Source organism: Globicephala melas, chromosome 17 (genome assembly GCF_963455315.2).
Source record: "Globicephala melas chromosome 17, mGloMel1.2, whole genome shotgun sequence".
NCBI classification, from domain to species: domain Eukaryota; kingdom Metazoa; phylum Chordata; class Mammalia; order Artiodactyla; family Delphinidae; genus Globicephala; species Globicephala melas.
Window position 1 is genome coordinate 35,923,879 of NC_083330.1, and position 25,966 is coordinate 35,949,844.

The 25,966-nt window shown below is 36.3% G+C and overlaps 1 pseudogene; it reads left to right on the forward strand.

The window, feature by feature from the left end:
* Window positions 1–14,747, forward strand: part of LOC115856558 (large ribosomal subunit protein uL15-like) — a 33,799-nt pseudogene extending 19,052 nt beyond the window's left edge.
* Window positions 14,748–25,966: the final 11,219 nt, after the last annotated feature.

A 25,966-nucleotide genomic window follows, 5' to 3' on the forward strand; every position in this document is an offset into this window, starting at 1 on the left:
AGAGGATATAGAGAAATTGGAACACTTATGCATTGCTGATGGGAATGTAAAATGTTGCAGCCACTTTGGGAAACAGTCTGGTTGTTCCTTAAAAAGATTAAACATAGAGTTACTATATGATCCAGCAATTCCACTCCTATATATACACCCAAGATAAATTAAAATATATGTGCACACAAAAACTTGTACTCAAGTGTTCTTAGCAGCATTCTTCGTAATAGTGAAAAGGTGGAAACAACCCAAATGTCTATCAACTAATGAATGCAGTATATCTCTACAAAAGAACATTATTCATCAATAAAAATAAATTATTTATATATGCTACAACATGGTTGAACTTTGAAAACATTAGACTAAGTTAAATAATCAGTGTTAAAGGACCACATATTGTACAATTCCATTTACATATAATGTACAGAATTGGAAAATCTATAGAAGCAGAAAATCAATCAGAGGTTGCCTACGGTTCTTAGGAGTATGGGAGGATTAAAGAGTGGTAGCTAAGGGGTCCAGGGTTTCTTTTTAGGCAATGAATATGTTCTAAAATTGATTGTGGTGATGGATGCACAACTGTGAATATACTGAAAGGTGCTGAATTTTACACTCAAAGAATGAATTGTATAGTATACTAATTATATTTCAATGAAGCTTTTAAAAGAAAATAGAACTATGTTAAGGACACTGTTCTGAAATAAAATCTATTAGGCATTTTGAGATTTAGTTCCCAAATTCTATTTCTAATTCTCTTTGAAAACATGTTTTTAAATTTATATTGAGCTGAGTATTTCTTGCTTAATTTTGCAGTCTTCATAGCAAAACTACAGCACCACATATTTCCTCTGTTTGTGCAAATAACCAGCCTTTGCTTCAAATGAATGTTTCTATTAACACTATGCCTAATTATTGAAATTAAACATGTGCAATTATGAGCTTCTTCTCACTGCCTCTCAACCTATCTTTTCCTCCTGCTGGCTCACTCTGAGGGACCTTGGCTCACTGAAGCTTGCCAGGGACACTTATTTGTATGAACATGGCCTTAACTGGAAGTACTGTATCTAGTCTATCCTAAGAATTAAAATTTAAATACTTCTTTTCATCATCTTGATAAAAATCATAAACATATACATGTAATAAAACAAATAAGGAAAATTCCATTTAAAATAAAAAGCTCAGCTCCTGAAAGACTGCATTTTTAAGAGAATCCTTTTTTATTTGATAAATACAAGCAAAATCCCAGAATCCCAAATCAACGTCCCAACACGAAAGTCATGGACTAAGGTGAGATTGTGTTTCCATGACAGAACATTTAAATTTAAAAAAAAGCTAGATAACTAATAATTTCAACTAACAAAATTGACACTTTCTGAAGTGTTGTGAGAGCACGTTTTCTCCTTTTTGTTTTCCTTTTTCTTTTTTTTTTTAAATCAAGGGTGGTATTATTATTATGATATTATTATTATTAATTATTATTATTATTATTTATTTATGGCTGTGTTGGGTCTTCGTTTCTGTGCGAGGGCTTTCTCTAGTTGTGGCAAGCGGGGGCCACTCTTCATTGTGGTGCGCGGGCCTCTCACTATCGCGGCCTCTCTTGTTGCGGAGCACAGGCTCCAGACGCGCAGGCTCAGTAATTTTGGCTCACGGCCCCAGTTGCTCCGCGGCATGTGGGATCCTCCCAGACCAGGGCGAGAACCCGCGTCCCCTGCATTGGTAGGCAGACTCCCAACCACTGCGCCACCAGGGAAGCCCCCTGTTTTCCTTTTAATCGTTCAATGCATTAATCTACTTCCTTTTCAATACTTTATACTTCACACCATTTTTCAGTGTGCCACAAATCCCCAACCCTTACTCTCAAACATTGTATCAAAACTATAGTAATACTAGGGAGATTACCCATCATGACTAACTGGAAAATTGTTCTGATAGACACACTGCATAATCTTTGGAGGTTTCTACCAAGTAAAGCACACACCTCCCTTTGTAATAGGAAATATTGAGGTCAGTATATGGAAACCAGTACATGAGACAAAATATGATATTTTACATATTGAATTCTATAGGTATTCTACAATAAACATGTAAGAATTTAGTGAGATAATACATGTGAAGTGATACTATAAATTACAAAGTATTAGACGAAGTTTAGGTAGTACTGGTAGTAGTAACAGTAATCATTTCTAAGAACATGTTCATTGTTACTTATTTGCAAAACTGCATGGTTTGAGGAACTCAAAACTAAAATGGCAATCTGTAAAGTTCCAGGGATAAAAATCAAATCAAATTTACTCATATTGACATTTTCCTAGAAAAGAAAATATATTGTATTTTTCAGCATAATTTGGTGTAAAAAGGTTCTGTTATTATTGAATCTATTGAGACCTAGGAGATCATCAATAAACAGTGCTAAGTAGGTTCAATCCCAAGGAAAACATCCCAGCCTCTGCTAATGAGATTTCCATGCAATACCAGGCCAAATTTGATTTTATTTCATTCAGTGACTTCACAGCCTCTGAATAAGAGCTTCCTGTGAACTTCTGCAGTTTAATAACTGCAGAAGTTCTACAGTTTAATAAAAGTTGATCAAAATGGGGTTTTTAAGTAAATGCTTCAAGCAAATTGAGAATGGATACCCTTTCTCTGTAATAATTGTTTTGTGGGAAAAGGTTTAGTATCTTAAGATTCAATTCTTTGGAGGAAGGAGAATCATTAATGGTAAGAAATAAGCCCCCCTGGATTTCAACTGATCCCTCTTTCTTCCCTATGAAATCATAGTTATGGATGACAGAGAATATTTTTTAAACTCCTTATTTTATAAAATAAAAGTAGAGCTGATTAGCAGCAATCTTGAGCCCCAAACTAAGAATTAGTTTCAAAATACTTTGAGGCCCATATACCCATATTTGTCTAGTATGTGCTAAAGAAAGAGTAGGTTGAGTAATTACCTGGCCAGAAATCTGTTCCTGTTTCTATTTTTTTAGCCAATTTTATAATTTGTTAAATGAAAATTTAAGTACTTATAATTTTTCTGAATTTTTTAATGAATCTCCAATGCTTTAGCTTTTAGAATTAATGGTTTAATTTTTATATTAAAGATCCTGAAAATGCTTGATCCACTACAGATCTGTAAGAAAAACTCAAAATATAAAACTTTCTCTTGGGGACCTTCAAGATGGTGGAGGAGTAAGACATGGAGATCACCTTCCTCCCCACAGATACACCAAAAATACATCTACATGTGGAACAACTCTTATAGAACACCTACTGAATGCAGGCAGAAGACCTCAGACTTCCCAAAAGGCAATAACCCCCGCCCCCAATGTAACTGGGTAGAGCAAAAGAAAAAGGAAAAAACAGAGACAAAAGAATAGGCATGGGACCTGCACCTCTGGGAGGGAGCTGTGAAGGAGGAAAATTTCCACACACTAGGAAGCCCCTTCACTGGTGGAGACAGGCAGTGGGCAGGGTGAAACTTCAGAACCACAGAGGAGAAAGCAGCAACAGGGTTGCAAAGGGCAAAGCAGAGAGATTCCCACACAGAGGATCAGTGCCAACCAGCATTCACCAGCCTGAGACGCTTGTCTGCTCACCCACCAGGGTGGGTGGGGGCTGGGAGCTGAGACTTGGGCTTTGAAAGTCAGACCCCAGGGAGAAGACTGGGGTTGACTGCGTGAACACAGCCTGAAGGGGGTCAGTGCACCACAGCTAGCCAGGAGGGAGTCCAGGAAAAAGTCTGGACCTGCCTAAGAGGCAAGAGACCATTGTTTCGGGGTGCACAAGGAGAGGGGATTCCTTCCCTGTCTGCCCACAGAAGTCAGAGCGCAGCCTAAATGAGCTCCAGAGATGGGCATGAGCCACAGCTATCAGCACAGACCTCAGAGATGGGCATGAAATGCTAATGCTGCTGCTGCAGACACCAAGAATCCTGTATGCAAACACAGGTCACTATCCATGCGCACACACACACACACACACACACACACACACACACACACACACACACACACACACACCAGGAGCCTGCGCAGAATTACACTGCCAGGGTCCTGTGATCCAGGGACAAGTTCCCTGGGAGAACACACGGTGCTCCTCAGGCTGTTGCAACATCATGTTGGCCTTTGCCACAGCAGGCTCACTCCATATTTCAATTATAACTACTATACCCCTCCCTCACCCTGGCATGAATGAGCAAGAGCCTCCTAATCAGCCCTGCTTTAGCCCCATCCTGTCTGGGCAGAAACAGATGCCTGAGGGTGACCTACATGCAGAGGCGAGGCCAAAACCAAAGCTGAACCCCAGGAGCTGTGCGAACAAAGAAGAGAAAGGGAAATTTCTCCATGCAGCCTCAGAAGGAGCAGATTAAATTCCTACAATCAACATGATGTACCCTGCATCTGTGGAATACCTGAATAGACAACAAATCATCCCAAAACAGAGGTGGTGGGCTTCACAAGCAACTGTACACTTGGGATTTGCTGTCTGTGACTGATTTGTTTCAGATTTTTATATTTCTCTTAGTATACTTTTTAGCGCTTGTTATCTTAGGTGGATTTGTTTATTCGTTTTGTTGCTCTCTTTTTTTATTATTATTACTGGGTTTTTTTAATGTTTTTATTTTAATATTTTTTTTCTTTCATTTTTCCCTTTTATTCTGAGCCGTGTGGCTGACAGGGTCTTGGTGTTCCAGCCTGGTGTCAGGCCTGAGCCTCTGAGGTGGGAGAGCCGAGTTCAGAGCATTGAACCACCAGAGACCTCCTGGCCCAAAGTAATATCAGTTAGTGAGAATTCTGCCAGACATCTCCATCTCAATGCTAAGATCCAGCTCCAATGGCCCACAAGCTCCAGTGTTGGACATCCCATGCCAAGCAACTAGCAAGACAGGAATACAACCCTACCCATTAGCAGAGAGGCTGCCTAAAATTATAACAAGTTCACAGACACCTCAAAACACACCACCGGACACAGTCATGCACACTAGAAAGAAAATATCCAGTCCCACCCACCAGAACACAGGCAGGAGCCCCTCCACCAGGAAGCCTACATAAGCCACTGAATCAACCTCACCCACTGGGGGCAGAAACAAAAAACAACAGGAAACATGAACCAGCAGATTGTAAAAAGGAGACCCCAAACACAGCAAGTTAAACATGGTGACAAGACAGAAATATGCAGTAGATGAAGGAGCATGGTAAAAACTCACCAGACTAAACAAATGAAGTTGAAATAAGCAGTCCACCAGAAAAAGAATTCAGAATAATGATAGTAAAGGTGACCAAAATCATAGAAATAGAATGGAGAAAATACAAAAATTGGTTTAACAAGGACCTAGAAGAGCAAAAGAGCAAACAAACAATGATGAACAACACAATAAATGAAATTAAAAATTCTCTAGAAGGAATCAATAGCAGAATAACTGAGGCAGAAGAATGGATAAGTGACCTGAAAGATAAAATAGTGGACACAACGACTGCAGATCAGAGTAAAGAAAAACGAATGAAAAGACTTGAGGACAGTCTCAGAGACTTCTGGGACAACATCAAACACACCAATATTCAAATTAAAGGGGTCCCAGAAGAAAAACAGAAAAAGAGAGGGTCTGAGAAAATATTTGAAGAGATTATAGTTGAAAACTTCCCTAACATGGGAAAGGAAATAGTAAATCAAGTCCAGGAAGCACAGACAGTCCTATACAGGATAAATACAAGGAGGAATATGCAAAGACACATATCGATCAAACAATCAAAAATAAATAACAAACAAAAAATATTAAAAGCAGCAAGGGAAAAGCAACAAATAACATAGAAGGGAATCCCCGTAAGGTTAACAGCTGATCTTTCAGCAGAAACTCTGCAAGCCAGAATGGAGTTGCAGGACATATTTAAAGAGATGAAAGGGAAAAACCTACAACCAAGATTACTTTACCCAGCAAGGATCTCATTCAGATTCATGGAGAAATGAAAACCTTTACAGACAAGCAAAAGCTAAGAGAATTCAGCACCACCAAACCAACTTTACAACAAATGCTAAAGGAATTTCTTTAGGCAGGAAACACAAGAGAAGGAAAAGCCCGCCAAAACAATGAAGAAAATTGTAATAGGAACATATATATCGATAATTACATTAAATGTAAATGGATTAAATGCTCCAACGAAAAGACATTGACTGGCTGGATGGATACAAATACAAGACCTCTATATAGGCTGTCTACAAGAGACCAATTTCAGACCTAGGGACACATACAGATTGAAAGTGAGGAGATGGAGAAAGATATTCCATGAAAATGGAAATCAAAAGAAAGCTGGAGTAGCAATACTCATATCAGATAAAATAGACTTTAAAATAAAGACTATTACAAGAGACAAAGACACGCACTATTTCATGATCAAGGGATCAATCCAAGAAGAAAATATAACAATTGTAAATATTCATGCACCCAATATAGGAACACCTCAATACATAAGGAAAATACTAACAGCCATAAAAGGGGAAATTGACAGGAACACAATAATAGTAGGGAACTTTAACACTCCACTTTCACCAATAGAAAGATCATCCAAAATGAAAATAAATAAGGAAACACAAGCTTTAAATGACACATTAAACAACATGGACTTAATTGATATTTATAGGACATTTCATCCAAAAACAACAGAATGCACTTTCTTCTCAAGTGCTCATGGAACATTCTCCAGGACAGATCATACCTTGGGTCACAAATCAAGCCTTTGGAAATTTAAGAAAATTGAAATCATATCAAGCATTTTTTCCAACCACAATGCTATGAGACAAGATATCAATTGCAGGAAAAAAAAAACTGTAAAATATACAAACACATGGAGGCTAATCAGTACACTACTAAATAACCAAGAGAGCACTAAGAAATCAAAGAGGAAATCAAAAAATACCTAGCAACAAATGACAATGAAAACACGATGACCCAAAACCTATTTGATGCATCAAAAGCAATTCTAAGAGAGAAGTTTATAGCAATACAATCCTACCTCAAGAAACAAGAAAAATCTCAAATAAACAACCTAATCTTACACCTAAAGCAACTAGAGAAAGAAGAACAAAAAAACCCCCAAAGTTAGCAGAAGGAAAGATATCATAAAGATCAGATCAGAAATAAGTGAAAGAGAAATGAAGGAAACAATAGTAAATATCAATAAAACTAAAAGCTAGTTCTTTGAGAAGATAAACAAAATTGATAAACCATTACCCAGACTCACCAAGAAAAAAAGGGAGAAGACTGAAATGAACAGAATTAAAAATGAAAACCGAGAAGTAACAACTGACACTGCAGAAATACAATGAATCATGAGAAATTACTACAAGCAACTATATGCCAATAAATTGGACAACCTGTAAAAAATAGACAAATTCTTAGAAAAGCACAACCTTCTTAGACTGAACCAGGAAGAAATAGAAAATATAAGCAGAGGAACCACAAGCACTGAAGTTGAAACTGTGATTAAAAATCTTCCAGCAAACAAAAGCCCAGGACCACATGGCTTCACAGGCGAATTCTATCAAACATTTAGAGAAGAGCTAACACCTATCCTTTGCAAACTCTTCCAAAATATAATAGAGGGAGGAACACTCAAAAACTCATTCTACGAGGCCACCATCCCCCTGATACAAAGCCAAAGAGGTCACAAAAAAAGAAAACTATAGGCCAATATCACTGATGAACATAGATGCAAAAATCCTCAACAAAATACTAGCAAACAGAATCCAACAGCACATTAAAAGGATCATACACTATGATCAAGTGGGGTTTAACCCAGGAATGCAAGGATTCTTTGATATATGCAAATCAATCAATGTGTTACACCATATTAACAAATTGAAGAATAAAAACAATGTGATAATGTCAATAGATGCAGAAAAGGCTTTTAACAAAATTCAACACTGATTTATGATAAAAACTCTCCAGAACGTAGTCATAGAGGGAACCTACCTCAACATAATAAAGGCCATATATGACCAACCCACAGCCAACGTCATCCTCAATGGTGAAAAACTGAAACCATTTCCTCTAAGATCAGGAACAAGACAAGGTTGCCCACACTCACCACTATTATGCAACATAGTTTTGGAAGTTTAGCCGCAACAATCAGAGAAGAAAAATAAATAAAAGGAATCCAAATAGGAAAAGAAGAAGTAAAACTGTCACTGTTTGCAGATGACATGATACTATACATAGAGAATCCTAAAGATGCTACCAGAAAACTACTAGAGCTAATCAATGAATTTGGTAAAGTAGCAGGATACAAAATTAATGCACAGAAATCTCTTACATTCCAATACACTAATGATGAAAACTCTGTAAGAGAACTTAAGGAAACACTCCCATTTACCATTGCAATAAAAAGAATAAAATACCTAGGAATAAACCTACCTAAGGAGACAAAAGACCTGTATGCAGAAAAGTATAAGACACTGTTGAAAGAAATCAAAGATGATACTAATAGATGGAGAGATATACCATGTTCTTGGATAGCATGAATCAACACTGTGAAAATGACTATACTACCCAAAGCAATTTACAGATTCATTGTAATCCCTATCAAACTACCAATGGCATTTTCACAGAAATAGAACAAAAAATGTCACAATTTGTATGGAAACACAAAAGACCCTGAAAAGTCAAAGCAATCTTGAGAAAGGAAATTGGAGCTGGAAGAATCAGGCTCCCTAACTTCAGACTATACTATAAAGCTGCAGTATTCAAGACAGTATGCTACTGGCACAAAAATAGAAGTAGAGTGAATGGAACAGGATAGAAAGCCCATAGATAAACCCACACGTATATGGTTACCTTATCTTTGATAAAGAGGAAAGAATATACAATGGAGATAAGACAGGCGCTTTATTAAATGGTGCTGGGGAAACTGGACAGCTACATGTAAAGGAATGAAATTAGAACACTCCCAAACACAGTATACAAAAATAAACACAAAATGGATTAAAAAACTACTTGTAAGGCCAGACACTATTAAACTCTTAGAGGAAAACATAGGCAGAACACTCTATGACATACATCACAGCAAGATCCCTTTTTTTTTTTTTTTTGCATTACGCGGGCCTCTCAGTGTTGTGGCCTCTCCCATTGCGGAGCACAGGCTCCAGACGTGCAGGCTCAGCGGCCATGGCTCACGGGACCAGCTGCTCCATGGCATGTGGGATCCTCCCGGACTGGGGCATGAACCCGCATCCCCTGCATCAGCAGGCAGACTCTCAACCACTGTACCACCAGGGAAGCCACACCAAGATCCCTTTTGATCCACCTCCTAGAGGAATGGAAATAAAAACAAAAATAAACAAATGGAACCTAATGAAACTTAAAAGCTTTTGCACAGCAAAGTAAACCATAAATAAGACCAAAAGACAACCCTCAGAATGAGAGAAAATATTTGCAAATGAAGCAACTGACAAAGGATTAATCTCCAAAATACACAAGCAGTTCATACAACTCAATAACAAGAAAACAAAAAACCCAATACAAAAATGGACAGGAGACCTAAACAGACATTTCTCCAAAGAAGATATACAGATTGCCAACAAACACGTGAAAGGATGCTCAACATCACTAATCATTAGAGAAATGCAAATCAGAACTACAGTGAAGTATCACCTCAGACCAGTCAGAATGGCCATAATCAAAAAATCTACAAACAGTAAATGCTGGAGAGGGTGTGGAGACAAGGGAACACTCTTGCACTGTTGCTGGGAATGTAAATTGATATAGCCACTATGGAGAACAGTATGGAGGTTCCTTAAAAAACTAATAATAGAACTACATATAACCCAGCAATACCATTACTGGGCATATACCCTGAGAGAACCATAATTCAAAAAGAGACATGTATCACAATGTTCATTGCATCACTATTTACAATAGCCAGGACATGGAAGCAACCTAAGTGTTCATCAACAGATGAATGGATAAAGAAGATGTGGCACATATATACAATGGAATATTACTCAGCCATAAAAAGAAATGAAATTGAGTTATTTGTAGTGAGGTGGATGGACCTAGAGTCTCTGATACAGAGTGAAGTAAGTCACAAAGAGAAAAACAAATACCATATGCTAACATATATGTATGGAATCTAAAAAAAAAAAAGGATTCTTATGAACCTAGGGGCAGGGCAGGAATAAAGATGTAGATGTAGAGAATGGACTTGAGGACACAGGGAGGGAGAAGGGTAAGCTGGGAGGAAGTGAGAGAGTAGCATTGACATATATATACTACCAAATGTAAAATAGATAGCTAGTGGGAAGCAGCTGCATAGCGCAGGGAGATCAGCTCGGTGCTTTGTGACCACTTAGTTGGATGGGATAGGGAGGTTGGGAGGGAGGCTCAAACGGGAGGGCATATGAGGATATATGTATACGTATAGCTGATTCACTTTGTTATACAGCAGAAACTAACACAACATTGTCAAACAATTATACTCCAATAAAGATGTTTAAAAAAAACCTTTCTCTTATTTCTACAATACAATAATGTCATATTTTATAGAATTTAAACTCCATAAACTGTAAGAAACACAAATGTTTTATACACAATAAAATGGAAGACCAATGCCAATTAAACTATGGCACAAAGCTTCTTGTCACTTAATATTGTGTTCTATATTTTAAAAAAGAGATTTTTGTGACTTACTTGGACATAGATATTTATCACCATATTCCTACATAGAAAGCAAAATATAAGCAAAATAAATTCATTATTGCTTTGGTAAATGTCATTTGACAGGCAGTCCTTTAACACATATATCAGGAGAAAACATAAGGTAGCTTCTACTTTTGGGGATCTTCCTTTCTAAGATCCCATAAAGCATGTGGTCATTGCCTTATAAGAAAGTGTGAAACTGGCTATTCCTCTGGCGATGGATATTACTTCACTGTATCACATTTATGCTTCATTACTCTGTTTCTGTGTCTTTCTATTAGATAAATTTCTATTTCAATGCCAAATGATAATGTAATATTTTAATATTTGTATAGCATTTAAACTCAACACATGTAGCCGACTCAATTGAAATAACAATAAGACTAACGGTAACCAATTTACACATAAGCAGACAACAACTACTACATCATGATTGTCCTCTTACCATCAGCTGTAAGGCACATACTGGTTTTTTAAAATGCTGAAATGTGAAAACATGTGACTCTTAGAATTGAAGAATCCAATGACAGTCCCCTATATCTGTATCATGGTGGCTATTAGGATGAACTTGGTAGCCAGATAGACATGAGTACTGACTCAGTCATTTAACTACTGTGTGATTGATACTGGGCAAGTTACTTAACCTCTGTAAGCCTTAGGTCATTTAAAAATAAGTATTATAGTAGTATCTACTGTACAGAATGATTATAGGGATGTAACAATGTAATTTCTGGACAAACTGCTCATTAAATATTAGATATTATGATTTTTATTAGAAGCATTATCTGTTTAGGTCTTCACAACCACCTGTGAGGTAGTAGAAAGACAATATTATCCCCATTTGCCACTGAGGAGAACAAGGATCAAAGATATTTTGATCCGCACAAGATCATAAAGTCAGTAAGTGACTGGCCCATTCCATATATATTCTCCCTAGATTGAAACTGATAAATATACATATATTTCCCATTCTTATTTTAAAAATATTGAATTAGCTTAAAGAAAATAAAAATGATCTGAGAATTGTGAATATTTTTTGTTCTCCAGCAGCCCACTCCTCTTTATTCTAAAAACAATACCCCTTCCCAACTTTCAATCCATGTGCTTTGAATCCAACCTCAATTCCTGGGTCCAGGGATGGAACATAAGGCCCAAGTTCAGCTAATCAGAACTTCGAATTCCCCTGGCTACAAAGATTGATCCAAGAATAGGCACTTAACTCAAGCCAAGTTAGTCAGAATAAATCAGAGCTAATCTCAGGACTTTTACTTGAATAACCAGAAAGAGATATTTCAACAGAAAGGACATTTCCCCCTTCGGTTTGGCTTTGACTTGAGGAGATGTGAGGCTGGCGCAGCTGCTACCATCTTGTGACCACACTGATCCTGAAAATGGAGCCAAAACATGGCCAATCTGGGCAACAGATAGAAACCGGCTACTAAATCCAATAAGTAGGTTTCTGAATCCAACCATGCTTGAATTTACCCTATTTTTTACTTCTCAGTTATTTGAGACAACAAATTCCCTTTCTCTGCACAAATTATAGCTTTCACCTCCTGAGCAAGGGACTCGAGGTGGGCAGTATAAGCCTAAAAGAGCTATGTGTTTAACAAGCACCAAGACTGCCATATCCAATACATAATTATCTTTCTTCTGAAAAAAGCAAAATTGGCCAAATGGTAATGATTAAACACAACTGATCTGCAGTGTACACAATTCCCAGAACATGAAACAAATATTTACTGTGTCAATTTCCATATCACTGGCCAAGCATCCTAAGGGCTTTCTATATTAATTTATAGTAGGCAACACTACGGAAAGAGTTGGTTTAGATAAATTTAAATATCTTATGGTGTCAGTGACACACACATAGAATTGTTTATTTCATTATACCTAAGTCCACTCTGCTTGGTATCATCATGCATTTGGAAATGGTTGACACTATGCAATTAAATTTTCTGTGTTTTAATCCTCTAAAATCTGACTACTTAGAAACGCAAATATAATTAACACAACTAGCTGGTTACAATAATTTATTCAGACTTATAAAATTTAAATATGGTACAGAGTAAAATCTAGGCTCTTCAAAACAACACTAGCACTAATATTTGAATATAAAAAGGGAAAAGAGGAAAATGGCAAATTTAAAACCTTGTTTACTAGGTAAGTAGTTAAGTTTATTTGCTAAAATGTAAAATAATATTTATTGAGAAATTTAGTGTATCTAAGGTTCTTCCAGGAGAAATTAACAACTGCTGGGACATTTGTAAACTTACAGAGAAATCTATATATTCCCCGCATCCTAGGATTCCCCTCTTATTTCCACCAGTAAGGGAACTACAGTACTATTTTGATTTTCTCATTCTTTCAACATGTTGACTTAAGGTGTTGCTTTAACATAACGTTTTTAAACCATCTACTCCTACTACTAATCCACATGTTTTGTAAAAATGTTTGTACACAGAATGGGATTCCAAAGAGAAACAGATTGTAACTTAACACCACACACGGAGTTTAGTTGGATTTTATATATAATTCTATACAGTATAAATAATAAATCTGCAAAAGCACATGTGTTCAATAAGTATGAATATTAGCATACACTTCAATTTCAAATGTTATACCTCTTTCTCTTTCATTACAGGTCAAAAATCCAGAGGGAGGTGGGAAGGAGGAGGTGGGGAACCCCCCTCAATTTATCACCTCAATAAATGACCCACACATACATTTTCCTTGAAAATGTAATTACTACTATCTTCCCTTGACATGGCAGGTGAAGGGTTAAACTAAAGAAGTCTTGTAGTTTGCCATGACTGAAATGAAGGTCCGCTGTCCTCCTTCAGCCCTCATGAAGTTTTCTGCTTCTCTTTTCTATTCTACCCTTGCTGTGAGGTGTGGTGTCCTGTCGGTTACCTATGAACATTCAACTTCATAGGATGAAATAAGAAATGAGTTAACGTAGTAGCTGTGATCTGATCTTTATTTCACTAGATGAGTTTTTCAAACTTTTGAAAACTCAGTAAGAGTATATTTCCCATCACAACTCAGGACACACCAATATTTATGTTTATACATGTGTATGTCCAACTGAAGCAAGAATTTCAACCAGTGTTGACCCTTACTATGTGTAGTGCACTCTGATACCCTTTATTTTATTTTATTCTAATCTTTGTATTTCTTTCAAATGCTATTTAAGAACCACTAAGTTGATTCCATGATCCTTCAAGTCTTGACCTAAAGGGTTGGAAAACACTGTCTCAAGAGATGAAAGCAGCTTAAGCTAGAAAGAGCTTGAGTCTTGAAATAGGTTTAAAATCTGACTTTGCTATTGACGGCCATGTGACCTTTGGCAAGATCCTTAGCTCATATGCTCAGTTTCCTCAACCACAGAATGGAAGTAATATTCCTACTTTGCAGGATGATTGTGAGGATCATTGAGTTGACATGTGAAAATCCAAGCCCATTCTCTGATATATGGTAGAATGAAAATAAATATTAGTTCATGGATCATCCCTTAAATCTCAAAAAGCTTAAGAGGCAGCAAGCTCTCTGTAGAAACACTGCTTTTCAAACCCTTTTAAACCTTCTCCCTCTCCTTCCTTCTCAGTCTTTTTCACAAACTCATAGACAAAACACTTGTTTAAATTCTCTAGTCTGTTAGGGGCCAAGTGAGCCACAGCCACGGCCACGGCCACATCGGCAAACACCGGAAGCAACCAGAAGTCCAGGGTAATGCTGGTGGCATGCATTGCCACAGGATCACCTGCTACCAGGCTACCTTGAGAAAATTGGTATGAGGCATTACCACTTAAAGAGGAACCAGAACTTCTGCCCAACTGTCAACCTTGATAAATTATGGACCTTGGTCAGTGAGCAGACTTGGGTAAATGCTGCGAAGAACAAGACTGGAGCTGCTCCTATCATTTATATGGTGCTATTGGGCTACTACAAAGTTCTGGGGAAGGGGAAGCTTCCAAAGCAACCTGTCATCGTGAAGGTCAAATTCTTCAGCAGAAGAGCTGAAGAGAAGATTAAGGATGTGGGTGGGGCTTGTGTCCTGGTAGCTTGAAGCCACATGGTGGAAGATTCATTAAATGTTAACAAGTGCTTTTCAAAAAATATAAATCAATAAATCAATAAATTCACTAGTCTAAAGAATAAGAAATTACTAAATAAGGGACGTTTAATATCTCAAACTTTTCCACCAATTTCTGTGCAGACCTAATAAACAATTCTTCGGAATATTGAGTCAAAACCAGTATAAACTTCAAAATTCTTGGAGTGATCCTTGTCCATTATGATCTGGCTCTGTTTTCATCTGCAACATTATATCAAATTATTGCTACTTCCCTCAGCTTCCAAAGAATACCTGATTCAGTCCCGTTAGTTCCTGCCTTGTCATGTTCTGTTACACCTTTGTATTTTGTAAATGTTTCCTTTGTGCTGGTGTCATCATCTCATCCCAGCTTTCTGTTTTGACACTGAACTGCCTATGTAATCTTGGGCAAATTACTAATTCAGTATTTCTAAACATAATTTCCTCTTCTGTAATATAAGAATAATAATATTTACCACATGAAGATTCTTGAAAGGATATAATGACATCAGGGTTGTAAATTGCCTGACATATAATAAGCACTCAATGAATGATGATTGTTAATATTTTTATTATGTTTATCAGTCAAAGCTGAGTTAAAGTAGCATCTATTCTAGCAAATCTTTGCTGACACTCTTGTTCTAGATTACATGCCTTACTTCTGGACTCTCTTCACACTCTGTGCAGATGTCTTATTGCATCATGTTCTAAGTGTTTGTTTTCTTGCTGCCTCCTCTACAAGACTAGAAAAACTCTTAAAGGACAAGGACATGTCCTTTACCTTCAAATCTAGAGCATCTAGTAGGGTGCCTGGAACATTATAAGGCTTTTAATATGTTTGTTTGCTTAACTTGTTTTATGGATGACTAAAATACAAAAATACATAATTACCACCTCTACCATACCTTTTAGAACTGGAGAACTATAAGAAAAGAACGGGTAGTCACTGGAAGAAATACTACTCAAAATAAAAATGCTGTTCTGTAATTTTAAAGACAAAGTAATGCTAAGGAATTATTTCTTCATTTTTAGCTTCCTTGGATTGCTTTAGAAGCCTGAAAAGTAAGACCTCCTTTTTACAGTGACTCCAGTAGTCATTTTCATTCATTTAACAACAGTTTATTGTGTAACAGCAGGGTACACTACTCTATGTGTTGGGGATATAGCAATGAAAAAAATAAAAGTCCACACCGTAGAGGAATTTACATCCCAATGGAAAAAAGAGCCAAATAACTTAAATAAATATATTATATAAAGTATAATATATAATAGGTAGTAATAGATGCTATAGAAAAAATAAAGCACAATAAGGAAATGGATGGGATTTCCTGTTTTAGGAAACCTGAATCTGTTATGAGACAATATTTCAGGAAAAACCTGAATGAAGCAAAGAAATAAACAATGTGTTTAGGTCTCTGTAACACTTCTACACTTAATTCTAAAATTTTCCAGGATTGAAGTTGATAATAAACTAGGAAAGCAACTTTGTCACCCTAAGCAGTTGAAGGGGAGACCACCTCAGATGCTTAAAGTGGCATAACGAGCAGACATTTCAACTCAAGCACCAATTGAATTTCAGCCATGACCTTGCAGGAACACACCGAACTCTATTTAAAATTGCTATGGCAGTGACTCCGTGACTTAAAAGAAGTGTTCATGTGACCTGCAACCCTTTTATGTCACCAACTTCTTTTATCTGTTCAAAAAAGCCTGAACACTGACCCATATCTGCTAGGTTACTTGACTTAGTATTTCATTTATTTGGTCACTAAAATTAGTAAGAGTTCACTCCATCTAACTTTAAATAACTTAAACTTGACCAACTCCTGCATCTTTTTCAATACGGCCTATATCATAAGCCTGTATGGCTTCAATGTTAGTAAAATGATATCATAGACTAACATTTCTCACTCCTTCGACCAATTGGTTACAACATCCAAGGTTTTTCTATTGACATAAATTTGTTTTTGAAAACAAATCTCAAGCTCATATTAACATAGTCATTTCAAAGTATCTAAATTAACTCTCTTGCTTTTTAAAATGTCTATACTGAAACACCATAAGCTGTAAAAACAGTATAATTTCTCTAAGGAATATTTCTAGCCATGTTCAAGTTATATAAACATACTTGCAGTACTATAGGAAATCGAACTTGAATAAGAGAAAGGGACTCTCTAACTTCTTTCTGACAATAGTTGAAATAAACCTGTATTACCCAGATAGTTAAGTAGCATTGCATACAACTTAGTAAATAAGGAGGGGGAAAAAACTACATTGGTTGAATTTATGGCTTATTTTGCATATTAGTGAAAATGTCTGACATATAGGTAAAACAATAATACCCCACCTGCAATGGATACTGAAACTTACATTTCTAAAATTTTGGGGAAGCATGTCTATCAGTACTATAACAGACTTTAAAATAGACTCACATCTTAAAATAGATGTAATTTATTAGTTATTACTGTAGCTAAAAGTTGGATGTATATTAGTTATTTCATAGAACTTTAGAAATACATGCAAACTCATTTAAGTTAACATGCAACAATATTGACTGCAAATATCTCAAATGTATATATGTTCAACCAGAGAAACCCAAAACTCCATGTGCACATAGATGACATAAAATTATTCAGTTAAATTATTTAAAGAAGTTCTCTTCATTATTCACCAGTCATCTTTCTACTATCTTTTCGTCTTCCAAAACCAACAAATCATTTAAGGATATATTTATGTGTTAATGGATTGGGGGGGGGTGGCAGGGAGTGATGGTGGCCTAAATTATAAAAATAATTGCCCTAATTCTTCAATTGGATATGTATGTGCAACACAGCTTCATTCGAGCTGAAAATTTGTCTAATATTTAAATAATATGCAAGGTCAGTATCATTTTTCTACTATATTTAGTGATTTGTAAGGCTGTTTTAATTGTTAATTGGCTCTCCTGTGATGTAGTAATAACCAGATCACTATTTCCCAAACTTGTCTTGTCAGAAGAATCACTAGACCACAGTCCAGACCTACTAATTCAGGCTTTCCAGAAGTGAGGTCTGAATTTCTAAAAAGAAACTGAGAGGATGCTTCTTAACTTTAGGCAAATCTGGGGAAAGCTGAACTAAGTAATTGATGAATTGTAAATAAAGGCTGAGAATCATCATCTTTTACATGTGCAAATAACTTCTTATAGGTCTTTCCTCTGACTCAAAGCCAGGATCAAGAGTAAATATTATGGTTACCAGGTGGGAGAGGGAGGGAGGGATAAACTGTGGGATTGGGGTTGACATACACACAGTATTATATATAAAATAGGTAACTAATAAGGACCTACTATAACCTGTAACTAATAACTACTCAGTACTCTGTAATGATCCATATGGGAAAAGAATCTAGAAAAGAGTGGATATATGTATATGTATAACTGATTATCTTTGCTGTCCAGCAGAAAGTAACACAACGTTGTAAATCAACTATACTCCAATAAAAAGTTATTATAAAAAGAGTAAATGTGATAACAAAATGGATTCAAGACATGAATGTAAGAACTAAGACAATAAAACTAGAAGAAAACATAGGCAGTACACTCTTCGACATCAGTCTTAGAAGTATCTTTCTAGATATGTCTCCTCAGGTGAGGGAAACAAAAACAAAAATAAACAAATGGGATTACATCAAACTAAAAAACTGTGCAGCAAAGGAAACAATCAATAATGTGAAAAGACAACCTATCAAATGGGAGAAGATATTTGCAAATTATATATCTGATAAGGGGTTAACATCCAAAATATATAAAGAACTTATACTATTCAACAACAAACCTAATTTTTTTTTTTTTTTTTTTTTTTTTTTTTGCGGTATGCGGTGCTCTCACTGTTGTGGCCTCTCCTGTTGCAGAGCACAGGCTCTGGACGCGCAGGCTCAGCGGCCATGGCTCAGGGGTCTAGCCGCTCCGTGGCATGTGGGATCTTCCTGGACCGGGGCACGAACCCGTGTCCCCTGCATCGGCAGGTGGACTCTCAACCACTGCACCACCAGGGAAGCCCCAACAAACCTAATTTAAAAATGGACAAAGGAGCTGATATTTTTCCAAAGTAGATGTACATATTGTACATGAAAAGATGTTTAACATCACCAGTTATAAAACCATGATGAGATATCACCTCACACCTGTCAGAATGGCTGTTATCAAAAAAACAAGGAATAACAAGTGTTGGCAAGGATGTGGATAAAAGGGAAGTCTCACAGTATGTTGGTGGGAATGTAAATTGGTGCAGCCCCTGGGGAAGACAGTACGGACATTCTTCATAAAATTAAGAATAGAACTACTATATGATCCAACTATCACACTTCTTGGTATTTATCCAAAGAATACAAAACCTAATCTGCACCCCGTGTTCATTGCACCCACATGTTCATTGCAGCATCATTTACAATAGCCAAGAAATGGAAACAACTCTAATTGTTCATCAACAGATAAGTGGATAAAGAAGATGTGGTGGAGTACTACTCAGCCATAAAGAAGAATGAAATTTTGCCATTTGCAGCAACATGGATGAACTTGGAGGGTATTATACAAAGTGAAATAACTCAGAAGAAGAAAAACAAATATCATATTATTTCACTCATATGTGGAATATAAAAAATAATAATAAACAAACAAAAACAAAATAAATGAACAAACCAAACCAAATAAAAACAAACACGTAGATACAGAGAATAGACCAGTGGTTACCAGAGGGGAAAGGGCAGGGGAGAGGGCAAAAACTGGTAAAGGGGGTCAACTGTATGGTGACGAATGGAAACTAAATTTTTGGTGGTGAACACATCATAGGGTATACAGAAGTAGATATAGAATGTCGTCCTCATGAGACATATAATGTTATTTTAAAACCTCAAGAAATTGAATTTTTAAAACAGTAAATGTAATTATCATTGACTTTACAGTGGGGGCAAGAAAAAAAATATTATTCCAACAAATGACATCACAGTTCCTAAAAAATTTATCTTTGTTTGGAAGTAATAATATGTTGAGGATGCACTTTGAGTGGTAAAGTTGAGATTAGGAGAGCATGGTAAGAAGACAAAAGAAGCCTTTCCTTTCTGTGAGTCATGAGTCTATCAGAGTACAGCAAGAAAGAGAAATGACATTTTCTTTTAGTAAAGTAATATTGCAATGTTTTATTTACTCTTTGTTCAAAGAGAGAATATCTTTGACTTGGTTAGTATGATGGGGATCTTTTGAACAGGTAAAAAAAAAAAAACACAATTACTAAATAGAGTAAGAATGTTCCTAAAGCTAGATAAAATGTATATATTTTTCAAAAATATACATAAAGGCATAGGAGGGCTAACAAGGCAGTGACAACTTGACATCTCAGAGGGGAGAAAAGAACAGAGAAGGGAGTCCAATAATCAGCACCCCTCAAGGGATCTGCTGATTCTCAAGTAGAAAATGAGAAGCTGAAAATAATTTCTGGATGTCTTATAAGGCTAAGACATAAAAATGGAGTTCAGGGCGCATTAAGGAAGAGGGTCACCAATGTAAATACCCTAGCTTTTAGCTGAGACCCCTGAAGGTCATATCCTAGAAATAGAGACAAACTAAAAGAAGCTGGGCCCCAGAAATATTGAAAACTGTCTTCAAGTCAGCTCAGTTCCTTGTTTGATTGAGATGATCTTCTTGACTCTTAATTGCCTGACACAAGTAGCATAAATCTTCTGGAGGATGCTAATACATCCAAAGACTCAAATTGCCTTTACAAATATTCATATACAAGGTTCATCATTAAGTTACAAGGGATACCAGGAGACAAGACCTAATGATCAAACACAAACAAGCAATAAAAATCATACAAACAAAATAGATAGTAGAAATAGACTAACAGGTGATTTAGATATTGAGATATTAGAAGTACCAGACACAAACTCTTAAGATGTATGATTTTATACACAATATATTGATGACAAAATGAAAATTTTCATCAGAAAAGTAAAAATTCTTAAAAAAAAACAAATGCTAATTTCAGAATTGAAAAATACAACTGAAAATAAGAACACAATAAGTGGAAGTAACAGGACCCAGGAGAGAAAACCACTATCAGTAATTTGAACAGAGGAGTTTAATATAGAGAATGGTTAGCTAGGCATAAATTTATTAACTAAGTAACTAAAAGAGTAGGATAATAACTCTAATATATCATGAAAGTAGCAACTTCAAGGAGTTAATACCGCACCTACAACAGAAATAGGGAAACGAAGGGAAGACATTGACATTATTAAAACTTAGAAACTTAGAGGAAGAGTCCTGTGAAGCTGAAACTTGGGCTTCTGAGGAGGAGGTCCTGGCCAGCTGGTGTTGGTTTTTCTGAGTCTGGGACTTAAATCTCTGAAATTCTGTGGCCTCAGAGGGAAGAACAATGAAGTTATCTCTGCTAGCTTCATATGGAAAAACTGCAAACAGTATTCAGCTGATGCAACAGAAAGGCATTTCAAGAAGCATGGAGGTAATGCTCAAAGGATCTGGTAGGAGAAAGAAATCTCATAGGAAACTCACAGGATACAGAGTAAGAAACATGTTCCTTTTTCCTCCTCCAATCTTGCACTCTCCCTCTAGTGTTTCCTCTTGTCAGATCCTAAGGTAGAACCAGATGACCTAATGTAGATCTTAGTGACAAAGCAGAAATGTGGTTTGCAGAGTCCCAGTTCAGCATCCCAAAGCAGAGTACAGAAGGGTGGGTTTGGAGCTGAGAGGCAATAATGTAATTACTGACACAGTAGATTTAACAGCAGATTAAACTCAGTGAAGAGAGCATTTGTTATTCAGAAAGGGACAGAAAAAAATATCTAGATTGAAGCTGTAGAGAAAAAGGAGAGAATACAGAAAAGAGAATAAATTAAGAGTTCTACCATATATATAATTGGAGTCCCAGAAAGGGAAGAGAGAGAAGAGAAACTGAAGCAATATTTGAAGGATAATGACAAATGACTTTCCAAAAATTTGACAAAAGATATCAAGGCACAGATTTAAGAAGCCTGATAAACAGTGAGAAAAAGTCACCTAAGGCTAGTATAGTGAAACTGAAAATCAAAGACAAGAAAAAATGTTTTTTAGCATTCTTAAAGAGGGGAAAAATCAGATTATTTTCTGTGTTCTTTTTCTTTCTAGAACTAATAAGTGATTCTCACTTTAGTGATTGTCACCACTAGTCACTCTGTTACATGTGCCTAAAATGTGCTTTATATTTCCTTTTCACTTATTTCTATACCCAACTTATCAAAAGTCCATTTCTTTATGGCTCCACTGTATATTTCAAATATATTCTTCTTTCTATGTTCATCACTATTATCCTACTCTCAGCTACCATTATCTCTAACTCGTAGTACAAGCAGACCTTGGAGATATTGCAGGTTCAGTTCCAGAACACCACAATAAAGTGAATATCACAATAAAGTAAGTCACATGAATTTTTCTTGTTTCCCAGTGCATATTCAAGTTATGTTTATACTATACTATAGTCTGTTAAGTGTGAAATAGCATTATGTCTAGAAAAACAATGTACATAACTTAATCAAAAATACTTTATTGCTAAAAAATGCTAACCATCATCTGACAGCACAGGATTGCCACAAACCCTCAATCTGTAAAAAAAAAAATGCAATATCTGAGAAGCACAATAAAGTGAATACAATAAAATGAGGTGTGCCTGTACTGAAATAGTTTCCAAACTGTTTTCTCTGCCCTCATTTCACCTCTTTCAATCTATTCTTCACACCATAGCCAGAGAAATTTTTTTTAAGTGTTAATATGATCTTGTCATTTTCCTGATGAATACCTATCAGTGGGCTCTAAGTTCTTTTAAGACAAAAGTCAATGTCTCACCATGGTCTATAAATTCAACCTGACACTTACCTGACCCAACAGTCTCAGGTAACTCCACTTTTCCCAGCTCTCCATACTCTGGACCTTCTTTTAGATATGCAAACATGAAATGCTTCTTCCCCCTTCAAAGCCTGCATAGAAGGAACAGATAGCATAGGAGTTAAGACTATGAGCTGTGGAGTCACGCTAGATTTGTACACATTACCTGCAAGCTGTAAGTTGCTTAAGGTCTCTATGCCTCAGTTTCTCCATGAGTTAACTGGAGATTGTTAGGGTTAAAATATATATATAGTATATGTGGAGCTTAGCACAGTTCACAGTTTTTGGTACATAATAAGTAATAAGTAATCAGTGTAAGCTCTTAGTTATTCTTTTCCTTATATCTGGAATTCTTGTTGTCCCATCCTTAAACCTTCGTCACCAAATTAACACATAGTCATCCTCCAAAACTCAGGTTTTGGTCCTTCTAAAAGGAAGTCTGCTTAGACACCCCAGACTTAAATCAAGTGTCTCTGTTATGTTTTCTCATGACACCCTGCGAATCTTTATTCTATTAGTTATTACTTTTGAAATTTAGTTTTTCAATTAGTCCCTTAAAATCTATCTCTCACACTAGGATATAAACTCCGCAAAGGCTAAGTTCTGTGTTGGACTTGTTTGCTGATATATATTCGTGCTTAGTGCACGGCCTGTCAAACGGTTGGAACTCAGTGAGTAGCTGATGACGTAATGAGTGAAAGAACGATTACTGCATATACTTCAAAAAAGACTATAAAGCATTGCCTATATTCTTTAAAAGTGATTAATTTAGGGGGCTTCCCTGGTGGCACAGTGGTTGAGAGTCCACCTGCCAATGCAGGGGACACGGGTTCGTGCCCCGGTCCGAGAAGATCCCACATGCCGCGGAGCGGCTGGGCCCGTGAGCCATGGCCGCTGTGCCTGAGCATCCGGAGCCTGTGCTCCGCAGCAGGAGAGGCCACAACGGGAGAGGTCACAACAGTGAGAGGCCCAGGTATTGCAAAAAAAAAAAAAAAAGTGATTAATTTTGTTAAGGAATAACAGATTAAGCCACGTGAAATAATCAGAAAAAAATAAATGAGGATGTAACCATGAGTTAAGTAAGTAGAAGATGGAGAATACCAGTGGCCAAAATTACAGAAATTTTTAAGGTGTTTGAAGAGTAAGAAGTGCTTTAACTAGATATTAAAGAATGAACTGTTTATCGTTTTTAGAACTAGGACTTTATAGAGACCCATATGAAGAAAGCTGCTAAACTCCACCAAGGGACATATAAAAAATTATGTGTAAAAGGAAAGACACATAATTATCCTGAGTGAGATGACCAAATACCTTAATAGGTTTAACATTATTTCAATCAAAATCTAAAATGACTTTATGTTTGATAATATTATTCTAAAATTCATCAAAAATATACAATAAAAAGGAGATTAATCAAAGAGATTTTTTTTAACAGATACTAAAACATATTTATAAAGCTCTAAAGTTTCTTCCAAAAAGTTGCAGAGGAAGGAACACTCCCAAACTCATTTTATGAGGCCATCATCACCCTGATACCAAAATCAGACAAAGATACTACAAAAAAAGAAAATTACAGACCAATATCACTGATGAATATAGATGCAAAAAATCCTCAACAAAATACTAGCAAACAGAATCCAATGACACATTTAAAGGAACATACACCATGATGAAGTGGGATTTATCCCAGGGATGCAAGGATTCTTCAACATACACAAATCAATCAATGTGATACACCATATTAACAAATTGAAGAATAAAAACCATATGATCATCTCAATAGATGCAGAAAAAGCTTTTGACAAAATTCAACACCCATTTATGATAAAAACTCTCCAGAAAGTGGGCATAGAGGGAACCTACCTCAACATAATAAAGGCCATGTATGACAAACCCACAGAAAACATCATTCTCAATGGTGAAAAACTGAAAGCATTTCCTCTAAGATCAGGAACAAGACAAGGATGTCCACTCTCACCACTATTATTCAACATAAGACATTGATGAAAGAAATTAAAGATGATACCAACAGATGGAGAGATATACCATATTCTTGGATCGGAAGAATTGATATTGTGAAAATGACTATATTACCCAAAGCAATCTACAGATTCAATGCAATCCTTATTAAATTACCAATGACATTTTTTACAGAACTAGAACAAAATATCTTAAAATTTGTAGAGAGAAACAAAAGACCCCGAATAGCCAAAGCAGTCTTGAGGGAAAAAAACAGAGCTGGAGGAATCAGATTCCTTGACTTCAGACTAAACTACAAAGCTACAGTAATCAAGACAATAAGGTACTGGCACAAAAACAGAGATATAGATCAATGGAAGAGGATAGAAAGCCCAGAGATAAACCCACGCACCTATGGTCAACTAATCTATGATAAAGGAGGCAAGGATATACAACGGAGAAAAGACAGTCTCTTCAATAAGTGGTGCTGGGAAAACTGGACAGCTACATGTAAAAGAATGAAATTAGAACACTCCCTAACACCATACACAAAAATAAACTCAAAATGGATTAGAGACCTAAATGTAAGACCAGGGACTATAAAACTCTTAGAGGAAAACATAGGAAGAACACTCTTTGACATATATCACAGCAAGATCTTTTTTGATCCATTTCCTAGAGTAATGGAAATAAAAACAAAAATAAACAAATGGGACCTAATGCAACTTAAAAGCTTTTGCAAAGCAAAGGAAACTACAAACAAGATGAAAAGACAACCCTCAGAATGAGAGAAAATATTTGCAAATGAATCAATGGACAAAGGATTAACCTCCAAAATATATAAATAGCTCATGCAGCTCAATATTAAAAAAACAAACAAACCTATCCAAAAATGGGCAGAACACCTAAATAGACATTTCTCCGAAGAAGACATACAGGTGGTCAAGAAGCACATGAAAACCTGCTCAACATCAGTAATTATTAGAGAAATGCAAATCAAAACTACAATGAGGTATCACCTCACACCAGTTAGCATGGGCATCATCAGAAATTCTACAAACAAATGCTGGAGAGGATGTGGAGAAAAGGGAACCCTCTTGCACTGTTGGTGGGAATGTAAATTGATACAGCCACTATGGAGAACAGTATGGAGGTTCCTTAAAAAACTAATAATAGAATTACCATATGACCCAGGAATCCCACTACTGGGCATATACACAAAGAAAACCATAATTCAAAAAAACACATGCAAAGCAATTATACTCCAATGAAGATTTAAAATATAAAATAAAATAATATTCAGAAAAAGAAAAGAAAA